Below are 11,774 nucleotides of genomic sequence, written 5' to 3'. Positions count from 1 at the left end.
CTTCTCAAAGCCCACCAATGGTTCACCACCATCTAGAAGATAAAAGCCTTCACATAACTTATGCTACCTTCAAAATGAAGCTTCTACCCACTTTCCCAGCTTCGTGTTATGCCTTTTTGCTTCCTGCATCTCCTTGTAATACTGTGCTCCAGTCACAGTGAACTTCCTGCCTTCTGCTATGGTCTGAATGTGTCTCCACAAATTCACATGTTGGAAACTTAATCCCCAATGCAACAGTGTTGGGAGGTTGGACCTAATTGGTAGTGTTTAAGTATGAGGGCAGAGTCCTCATGAATAATTAATGCCACTGTAGAAGCTATTAAAGAAGTAAATTCACTCTCTTTTGATCTTCTGCTATGTGAGAACACAATGTTCCTCCCCTTCAGCAGACATGGCAACAAGGTTGAGTTTGGTGCAAAAGTAATTGCGGTTTTTATCATTACTTCCAATGGCAAAACTTGCAATCACTTTTGCAGCAACCTAATGCCATCTTGGAACCAGAGACTGAACCTGCCAATGGCATGATCTTGGACTTTCTAGTCTCTAGAATTGTAAGAAATACATTTCTGTCATTTATAAAATACCCAGTCTCAAATATTCTGCTATAGCAGCACAAAATGGACTAAGATACCTTCACCCAAATGTGCTCTGCTCTTTAATATCACCAAAGTTTTGTACCTACTCTTTCTTCTGCATAAGAGTTTATTCATTATTTTACTCAACCTACCAATGCCTCTCACTCTTTAAAATCCAACTAGCAGGTCACATTTCCAGGATATTTTTTTCCCAAATCTCCAGGTATAATCACTTGTATTAGTCAAGGTTCTCCAAAGAAACAGAACCAATAGGACACACACACACACACACACACACACACACAGAGATACAGATAATAGATGTCAATATGTGAGAGGGGGCCAGATGCCATGGCTCACCCTGTAATTCCAGCACTTTAGGAGGCTGAGGTGGATTGGATCACTGAGCTCAGGAACTTGAGACCAGCTTGAGCAACATGGCAAAACCCCATATTTACAAAAACATACAAAAATTAGCCTGGCATGGTAGCATGTGCCCATAGTCCCAGCTACTTGGGAGGCTGAGGTGGGAGGATCACTTGAACCTGATCCTGTGGAGGTTACAGTAAGCCAAGATTGCACCACTGTACTCCAGCCTGGGCAACAGAGCCAGACCATATCTCAAAAATTTATCTCTATCTATCTATCTATCTATCTATCTATCTATCTATCTATCTCTATATCTATCTCTATTTATATCTATATCTATCTACCTATGGGTATTTATTATGGGAATTGGCTCACATAATTTTGGAGGCTAAGCAGTCCCACACTATTCAATCTGCAAGCTGGAAAATCAGGGAAGCCAGTAGTCTCGCTCAGTCCAAGTCTGAAGGCCGAAGAACTAGGAGAGCTGAATGTATAACTCTCAGTTCAAGGCCAAAAGCTTTGGTTGGGGGAGGGATTGGTGCAAGTTCCAGAGTTCAAAGAGGAGAGAATCTTGAGTTCTGATATCCAAGAGCAGAAGATGAGTGTCCCAGCTCAAGAAGAGAAAACAAATTCGGTTTTCCTCTGCCTTTTTGTTCTATCTGGTACCTTAATGGATTGGATGGTGCCTGCTCACACTTGGTGAGGGCAGATCTTTCTTACTCAGTCTACTGATTCAAATGTCAATCTCTTTCAGAAACTCCCACACAAACATACACAGAAATAATGCTTTACCAGCTATCTGAGTATCCCTTAATTCAGTCAAGTTGACACCTAAAATTAACCATCACATGACTCCTCTACTGGTACTCCCATGAGTGATCTTAGGACTACATTATGTTGCTATTTCTTATTTTGAGTGCCTAGCAGTACCTCTGTGCAGAGAGCTCCTACAGGAAAGGGATTACATCTAATTCATCATTGAATTCCAAGCCTAAGCTTATGCTTGGCACATAATAGACTCTCAATAAACTATTATTATTATTTACATTTGGGGAGATGAATGGGTTTTTCATGAATGTCAATAATCTGGCAGCATGCCATATATAACATTCTAAAATTTTTGGAGGTTCTGAGATGTCATTTTTCATAGCTTTACAATTCATACTTACAAAGATGTTTGCACTCACCTTTACTCCTATCTTCTGGATTATTTGGTTTGGGCAGAAAGGGAGAGGATATCTAAGGTTAGAATTTGGTCCAATGACAGCACAGGTTTTTTTAAAAAAAGAGATGGAATTTAAGTGAAGAGAGGAAGATTTCCCAATGGGTAAGAAGGGAAACCTGCTCTGAGTATTTAACGGAAGAAAGCAGAAAGATTAAAGTGGAGAAGGAAGCAAGAATCCTTGAGAACAGTTTTGCCACATTGTAGGGAAGAGAGATAGGAGAAAACAGGAATGAGTTAGGAAGGAGAAAGAGAAGTGAGTTTAGGCATTTATTCCTCTTCCTACAACTTCTATTTCTGCCCCCAATGGCAGATATTAGCAGTGGTGAAAGACAATTGCAAAGTTCTACCAACTCCCCGTATTCATTTAGATGATAATAAACTCTGAATGATCATTACATCTCAAAATGTAGAAAGTCACTAAAGGGAACATTGTACATTCAGAGAACTATAAAATTTGTCACTTCAGAGTGTATACTATTTTAATGAATCTTGAACTCTTTACACAGTTCGTATATCCACACAGAGTCATAACCAATGGCCTATAAAACCACATGCCTGCATGTGTGATGAACACACACAAACATGGCATTTCACACATCTACTATCTCACCTGGGGCATGATTCTATTTTCCTACTGATAGATTGAGCTCTTGGATTGAGATGAACCATCTGTCTCCCAAATGGATTTCCAGTACTTCAATCACATCTCCAGTAATCACTTCCCCTAAACACACTAGTGGGAAATGATGTAAAAAATAATTAAGCATAACTATCCAGTGCATTAGAAATTGATGGTATCTATGTTGTGTAAATTAGAGACATGTAGAAGAAAATGATTATTTTCACATCTCATTGCTACAGAAAGATCTCTTTATTATTGCATAGAATTCATTCTACTAAAAGGAATGTTTGACTTCAAAGGAAAGAAGTGAAAATTTTAAATGAAAGAGAGAGCTACTTAGAAAAATGAAGAAGACATGGTGGTGAAAGATGCTGATGAAGACAAGAAGAAAATGGAAGTTATACCAGCAAAACTAGCTTCTAATCTTAAACACAGCCTAGAGTAAATTAATTTAACTCCTGTGACCCAAGAAAGTGAGGCAGACATTTGGTTCCTAGAATATTGCTTCTGGTTTAAGATTATATCTTGCTGTAGCCTTAGACACAACTTTTCTTGTATTTTCACTAATTCACCTATGAAAAACTCTTGCCCTAAAATAAATAGGTAGAACCTGTGTTCATCACCATCAATCTGGTTGAGAAACACATCCAAGAAAATGGAGCAATGGCTCTCAACTACATGGATGTCATTCTTTTTGGCAGACAAAATATTGCTTCTTACTTCTTTAGTGCACTCTCAATACACACTTCTTTCAGTAAATTTTACATTACCCATATACATAACCCCCAGAAAAAACAACAAAGCAAGACATATAGGGGAGGGGAGTATATACAGTGAGTATGTCTGTGGGGATGAGGTGGGGGCTACATGCACCCGGCACTCAGCATTTTTTTCCACATAGGTTGAGTGCCCAGTGGAAACAAGAAATTGGGCTAGGAACTGTGTGTACCATTTTGTTCTTTGTCTATAAAATATGAGAAAAGTGTTTACCAGAATTCAAAGGCCTCAATGATTAATAACGCATAGCAAACTTTGACTCTGCATAAAGCACATTTATTCAAGCACACGAGAGCAAAAACATTATGGGATCCATTAGAATATTCTACAGGATTGGTGAAAGGCTATTTTATTGTGAAGATGCAGAGGAATAGCAAATCTTTGAAGATAATTTACTACAGGGATCAGAAGAGGAGTTTAGAAAATTGTTTGTATATTTAAGATGATGCTATGAGGTGTGACCTCTCTGGAACAGAAACAGAATTCCACAAGGTTAAAATGCAGTTAAAATACTTTAATGCAGTTTCAAAAGTTTCTAGGAAAACCTAAACTGAACAGATAACATAATAAGATGGAAGAAAAAATAAAATGTAGATTTTCTGTAAACCAAAAGTACAGAATTAAATCTATATTGGAGGCATTAAAGATCAGAAGTGGCAGAAAAATTCAGTTTAGTGATACAAACGACAAACTTTAAAGTGTGTTTAATAATTAGAGGAATGGGATAAATATTAAAATGTGAGTGATGATATATATAGAGAAAACAGAGACTAAACATTCCACCTAATAATTACATGAATTTCTAAGGAAAAATCCAGAATCATTAATATTGAATCAATAATGGAGAACATAATTGAAGAACATTCTGCACAGTTTTTTTAAGGAGAATTTTAATAGGAAGATATTAGGGTGAGAAATCTTACTACATTCTCAGATAGAATCAAAGAAAATGACCCAAATCTAAATGTAAATCTAAAATGGAATATTTTAATTATAAGTAAAAATAAAATTCTATAAGCATCCTTTCAGATGATCCACAAATGACCTGTAAAGAAATGTATATCTGTTTGACAATACACTTTTCCTCTGTGATACCAAGTTAAAGAGAAAAAGAGAGAAATGGTTTTGAGGGGATAACAATAGAATACAATAATTCGTATGTGAAAGCAACAGGAAAATACTCTCAGGTACACATATGTTAAATAAATGTACCATCCACACATCTGTCTTTAAAATAATGCTTGAAGAAATAGCTTCAATTGGCAAAATGACTCATAAGTCAAGAACTCGGATAACTTGTATAAAAGCATGGCAATTTCTTCTTCAATTCAAAGTCTCTGCCTTTAGGAAATAATTTTAAATGCTATGATTTATTGTACAAAGATATTAATTGAAGCATTATTTCTTTTAGCTAAATGTTATAAACAAGCTAATTGACCAATATCTTAGAAATATCCAAATGACAGATTGTTCTTCGGTCATTGAAAGTAATATTGAGGAAAAAATTTAAGGATGTGGAAAAAATACAATAAAAAGTTAAATGAAGAAAACATGATAGAAGTTTGTTATGCACAATAATATTTATTATGTAAAAACACAAAAGAAAATAGATCAGAAGAAAATATATTTGATGTCAACTATGGTGCCTCTAAATAGGATTAGGATTGAGCTTTATACTTTAATGCAGGTTCAAAAGTTTCTAGGAAAACCTTGAAGATAGGGATGGAGAAAGCAGAAAGAATCAAACTTTTAGAACTAGAAAGGACTTTAGAGATCGTCTAGTATTGTGGCTTCCAACCATAAAGTCATTTCTGGAAGTCTTTAAGCAACATTTAGTGTTTCAAACAATAACAAGAAGGTACATCTATTACACATTCACTGCAAGCTAGTCCCTATGATAACTCCTTTACATATTCTCCCTCTAAGTTTAAGAAGAGTCATTTAGGTACTCATCAAAAGGTCTAAAAACCATATTTCAGGTCTTCTAATAACTGGTCTAATAACCTTTCTAACACCCCATGATTCACATGACTCTAGGTCTAGAGTGTTCTCATAGTGCTAATTGTTGGGACATTTGGTTTTCACTGGAGTAGATCATACTTTTATTCTCAGGAGGAGAATATTTGGAATATTTTTGCAGAAGCAATTACAATGCAAAGCTCCTGGAGCCTGATGGAATTGGCTTTCAAATATGACTCAACAACTTAAAAGCTGGATGGTTTTAGGCAAGTCAATTAACCTTTCTGAATCTCTATATCCTCACAGAACTGTTGTAAGAATTTAATTAGATGACACATATGGAGTGCCTGGCACATTGCCTAGCATGTAAGCCTCCATTATAACTATTGATTATCACCACCCTTTCACAGAGTCTTCAATATCTGCACTGATGATCCCATTTGACACCCTGACCTTGTAATCTGAAATGAGGAATACTCCATGTCCCATTTTCAAACATAATGGAGCTGCTTTCAATTGCCCTATAACTTACTCCGAGTGCCCTCTTCTTTTATGCTTTCTAATTGAACGCTAAGTACTGCAGTTCCTCTTGGCAAGGGTTCTAAGGGGCTTCCTGCTTACTTGCAAATCTGTCTCTGACTCAGCCTGTTTTCTTTGCCTCTCACAATGCCAATGGTAGCCTCTGTGGAGACCTCAAGCAAGGCTTGCTAAGCCACAGGTAGCAGGCAGCAGGCAGCTTTCTCAGATGAAGTAACTCCAGTGCCAGCCTGGTATGAATGTGGGCATTTCTGCTTTACTTACTCGCTTGGTCTAAGTCATGCAAGAGACCCAGACCTGCTCATGAAGGAAGTAAGTTACAAGACTGACATCTTCTTTTAGCTTAATGGACAAGTTCCAGGAAAAAGGCAATGGAGGAAGGTTGGTTCAGAGACACATTTGGCTGCAGACTACCCCTCCAGTCCCCTCCTTTTTTCATCTTCTCACAGCCTGGCACAGACCATCACAATCCCAACAAGCTTTCGCCCACTCTACCCTCCCTTCTGGAGCATTTTCCCATCCCCTTTGCAGTTGTTTACATTGTAACTACCCTGTAGACTTCAGTTTTGATTCCATTTTCCCCAAGAAGCATTCTCTCACTGCCCCAGCCTCTCCATTCCCTACCTCCCCTCAATGCCTGGGCACTAGGTTATTTCCCTTACTCAACCATGTTTCAGAATCAGGACTCTGGAGTCTGAAAAAATGATCCTGAACCTCTCATTAATCTTGAGAAAGTGAATTGAGAAAGTGAAAGTGATCCTGTGAGAAAAGTAATCTTGAGAAAGTGACTAATCTTTTAAAAATAAGACTTCTCATTTGTAAATAGACAAGTTAATAATATATTTCTCATAGGAATGCTATGAAGATCAAATAAAATAATCCATAAAGAAGACTTAGAAAAGTTTCTTGTACATAGTTAACTGTTTAATGAACATTGTGTAAGTTACTTAAATTTTTTTTTTTTTTTTTTTTTTTTTGAGACGGAGTCTCACTCTGTCGCCCAGGCCGGAGTGCAGTGGCCGGATCTCAGCTCACTGCAAGCTCCGCCTCCCGGGCTCACGCCATTCTCCTGCCTCAGCCTCCCGAGTAGCTGGGACTACAGGCGCCCGCCGCCTCGCCCGGCTAGTTTTTTGTATTTTTTAGTAGAGACGGGGTTTCACCGGGTTAGCCAGGATGGTCTCGATCTCCTGAACTCCTGATCCGCCCGTCTCGGCCTCCCAAAGTGCTGGGATTACAGGCTTGAGCCACCGCGCCCGGCCTTAAATTTTTTACTCTAAGTTCTATAGGGCAAGATTAATCATCTGTCTATCCATCCATTCTTTCATCCATGCACCCACCTAAGCATTTAACACCTGGAATCACATAGATAAATTAAACCCAGTCTTTGCCCTCAAAGAGCTGGCAGTCTTGCCAGAGAGACAGAAATGTGAACAGGTTTATTATGACATGATATATTTGAAAGGCTTAGCGCCCACCAATTAGAACTTGTCAATCTTCCCCAGTAATGGGACAGCTCAGAGAGACCACTTTCATTTGCCTGAAGAGTCCAACATCCTCATTGCTCTTGGCTGCTCAATGAAGCCTTTTGGTTCCAGAGAAAAAGCTGGATGCTATGGTTACAAAGGGGTCTAGAGGGACTTGTGCTATGTCCTGATTTCAATACCACAGCAAGCTCCCTTTTGTTGTACAGGAAATGGAAAACAACTCTTTAGCACAAGCTGCTGAAGATTCTAGGACTTTTGCCAGGATTTTAGTTCATCCAAATCAATTATTCTAAGATCAAGGTCAGTGGACCAGCACTAGATGTGATTCGGGAGTCTGACAGCAAAAGTTACAGGTCATCTGATGCCTTGCCAACACCTTCCACCCAGCAAGTCTGTCTAAACCATCACCAACAATGAGAAAATCTTGTCATTGGAAGATTTTCAGAGAAGTGGTTCCGCAGGTGCCCTTTCCAATATAAGATTAATCATAAAATCTCTGAATCATCCTACAAAGCTGCAGGAGCACACGAATATAGAAATAGTGTCCAATTAGCTCAGGGGATTATAATAGCCTGTGAGCACAGCCTTAGTCAGGGCTGTGATTCCCATGTAAGCCAGCTGGCCTTTCCCTGATGCCAGCAGACTTAATGCTGATAGGATAACATGTGGTCTTCAACAACCAGAGGAGAGTGTAGGCAGCTCTGCACAGTCCCCATGACCAAAAGCTATACCCTGAATTATTGACATGGCTTTGCATATAATGTTCTTTCCAACTGGCATCATTTGCCTACCTGGCTGATCTCAGCTGTTCCACACAGACATTGCTTGTGTCTTCTCAGTTCTGTGAAATTCTCCTAATAAGCAATCACTTATCTGATGCTTCCAGGGGTTCTATTCAATAGATATTTATGTGGTTTTCTTTTTACTTAGATGTGTACATATTTCATTTCTTTTACGCATGTCTGTATTTTCTGTTAGACCTGAACTGCCCAATGACAAGGGTATGTCTTCTCTATTCCAATGCTCAGCACACAGTTGATATCAGAAGATAAGCATAGATAGGACCAGATAAATAAATAAGAAAGTCAGAATTCCATCCACACTAGTGGAGAAGGCATAGCGTTGCCATCAGCTAAGAGCTAAAAGAAATGGAATAGGCTCCAATGGTCTCTTGGCTCAGGAAAATGGGAAGCTTCTGAGCTGGGATGGGAAAGATATCAACTCAGTCCCTTATTGACTGTTTTCCCAGAGTTTAGCAACTCTTTTATCTTCCAAATACTTGGCCTGCTTTATTTTCTAATTATTTGGCTACCTTTCCTATTATCTATTTTCTTAAGGTTATTAATATCTTTTGTATCTGTGTGGTGCACCATCACATACCATTTTCATTACACAGATACAATAGATGTCAATAATCCTAAGAATATAGTTAAAATGTAGTCAAATAATTAGGAAATGATAAGCTTTGAGTGCACATTACCTTTTAAAACTATAATTTGTTTCATATTTAATTATATATTTATATACTTATATGATCTAATTAATTGTAACTTTATATAATTTAATTTGTAATATCACTGTGTTTAACACTCAGCTTGGTGAATTCCTAAAAATAGAACAGTGAGCACTGTGAGCAGGCATGAGTCAGCTCCAGCAGCCCATTGTCAGGATGACTAAACCCAGATCATTTCCCCTCAACATCTTTCCAGGACCCTGCACACCAATGGGGATGCTTTACAGGAGAAGCCACATGCTCAGTACTGGAGACTTGAACTTCAAACTTGTCCAGACACAAGCAAAAGCAAAGCAGTCTGGCCAGCAGGAGAACTGCCACTCTGCCCATCAGAAAGACTGGGGACTATCACCATCATTCTTCACAGAATTGAGAAAACAATTCTAAAATCATATAGAAACAAAAAAGAGCCCTCATAGCCAAAGCAAGACTAAGCAAAAAGAACAAATCTGGAGGCATCACACTACCTGATTTCAAACTATACTATAAGGCCATCATCACCAAAACAGCATACTGGTATAATATATGATACTGGTATAAAAATAGGCACATAGACCAATGGAACAGAATAGAGAACCCAGAAATAAACTCAAGTACTTACAGCCAACTGATCTTCAACAAAGCAAACAAAAACATAAAGTATGGAAAGGACACTCTTTTCAACAAATAATGCTGGGATAATTGGCAAGCCACATGTAGGAGAATGAAACTGGTCCCTCATCTCTCACCTTAAACAAAAATCAACTCAAGATGGATTAAAGACTTAAATCTAAGACTTGAAACTATAAAAATTCTAGAAGATAACATTGGAAAAACCCTTCTAGATATTGGCTTAGGCAAGGGTTTCATGACCAAGAACCCAAAGCAAATGCAATAAAAACAAAGATAAATAGCTGGGACATAATTAAACTAAAGAGCTTTTTCATGGCAAAAGGAACAGTCAGCAAACAAACAACCCAAAGATTGGGGAAAAAAATCTTCTTAATCTATACATCTGACAAAGGACTACTATCCAGAAGCTACAATGAACTCAAATCAGTAAGAAAAAAATAACCCCACGAAAAAGCGGCCTACAGACATGAATACACAATTCTTAAAAGAAGCTATACAAATGGCCAAGAAACACATGAAAAAATGTTCAACATCAGTAATGATCGGGAATGCAAATCAAAACCACAATGTGATACCACCTTACTCCTGCAAGAATGGGCCTAATCAAAAAATACAAAAACAGTAGATGTTGGTGTGGATGCAGTGAACAGGGAACACTTCGACACTGCTAGTGGGAATGTAAACTAGTATAGCCACTATGGAAAACAGTGTGGAGATTCCTTAAAGAACTAAAAGTAGAACTACCACTTGGTCCAGCAATCCCACTACTAGGTATCTACCCAGAGAAAAAGAAGTCATTATTAAAAAAATATACTTGCACACACATGTTTATAGTGGCACAATTCACAATAGCAAAATCGTGGAACCAACACAAATGCCCATCAATCAATAAGTGCATAAAGAAACTATGATATATATTTATGACAGAATACTACACAGCCATAAAAAGGAATGAATTAACAGCATTTGCAGTGGCCTGGATGAGACTGGAGACTATTATTCTAAGTGAAGTAACTCAGAAATGGAAAACTAAACATCAGCGCTAAGCTCCGAGGAAGCAAAGGCATAAGAATGATACAATGGACTTTGGGGACTTGGGAGGAAGAGTGGGAGGGGAGTGAGGGATAAAAGACTACGAATATGGTGTAGTGTATACTGCTTAGGTGAAGGGTGCCCCAAAATCTCACAAATCACCTCTAAAGAACTTACTCATGTAACCAAATATCACCTGTATCCCAATAACTTACGGAAAAATTTAAAAAAATAAAATAAAATAAAAAGAAAGACTGGGGACTATGAAGGATACAAAGCAGTCCCATGCTTTCAACATTTGTTGCAGATTAAGTTCTCAGGGGTGTGGGGAACTCTGCCATGGAGATTTGTATTTATTAGAGAATGTTATTGGGAACACCTGTGAGGGAATGAAGGCAGCAGGACTGGGCAGGGGGAGATGTTGAACTGAGATGTACCTGAAAAGAGGACCCCAGCTGATCCCAGGGGAGCTCCAAAGCTGAAACGGCTTTTCAGAATCATTACGCATGGAGGCAAAGAGGCTGGGCCTTTGTGTGCCCACATCACTCAGTCGCTGAGTGTGATGTAACATGGATCCCTGAGGAGGTGTAGCACTGGACAAGGAAACCCCTTCTTCCCAGAGCAATGCTTAAAGACGGACTCAGCTGTGAGCCACCTAGCAGTTGAGGCAGCTGGGAAATAAATGCCTTGGTGCTGCAAGGGGGTTGGGGGGGGCGTCTGTCCTATACACACAACATCTCTTACACCTGTGAGGGTCCTGGATCAGCATCAGCTGGGAGCTTGTTAGAAATGAATTTGTTTAAGCCTTACACAGGCCTTCTCCATCAGAAACTCTGGAGATGGGGCCCAGCAACCTGTTTTGACAGGCTGCCCAGGTGACTCTGATGTATGCTGAAGTTTGAGAATAACTGCCTCATACCAGCAATTCTCAGATTCTGTGGTCCCAGAACCACTTATCCTCTTTGAACTTACCTGGGATCTCTAAGAATTTTTGTTTATATGCATAATAGTTATATTTACCACATTAGAAATGAAAGTTTAGAAATTTAAAAAATATGTTATTAATTTG

Source organism: Chlorocebus sabaeus, chromosome 23 (assembly GCF_047675955.1).
Source record: "Chlorocebus sabaeus isolate Y175 chromosome 23, mChlSab1.0.hap1, whole genome shotgun sequence".
In the NCBI taxonomy this organism is placed as follows: Eukaryota; Metazoa; Chordata; class Mammalia; order Primates; family Cercopithecidae; genus Chlorocebus; species Chlorocebus sabaeus.
Note: the sequence above shows the minus strand (reverse complement) of the source record.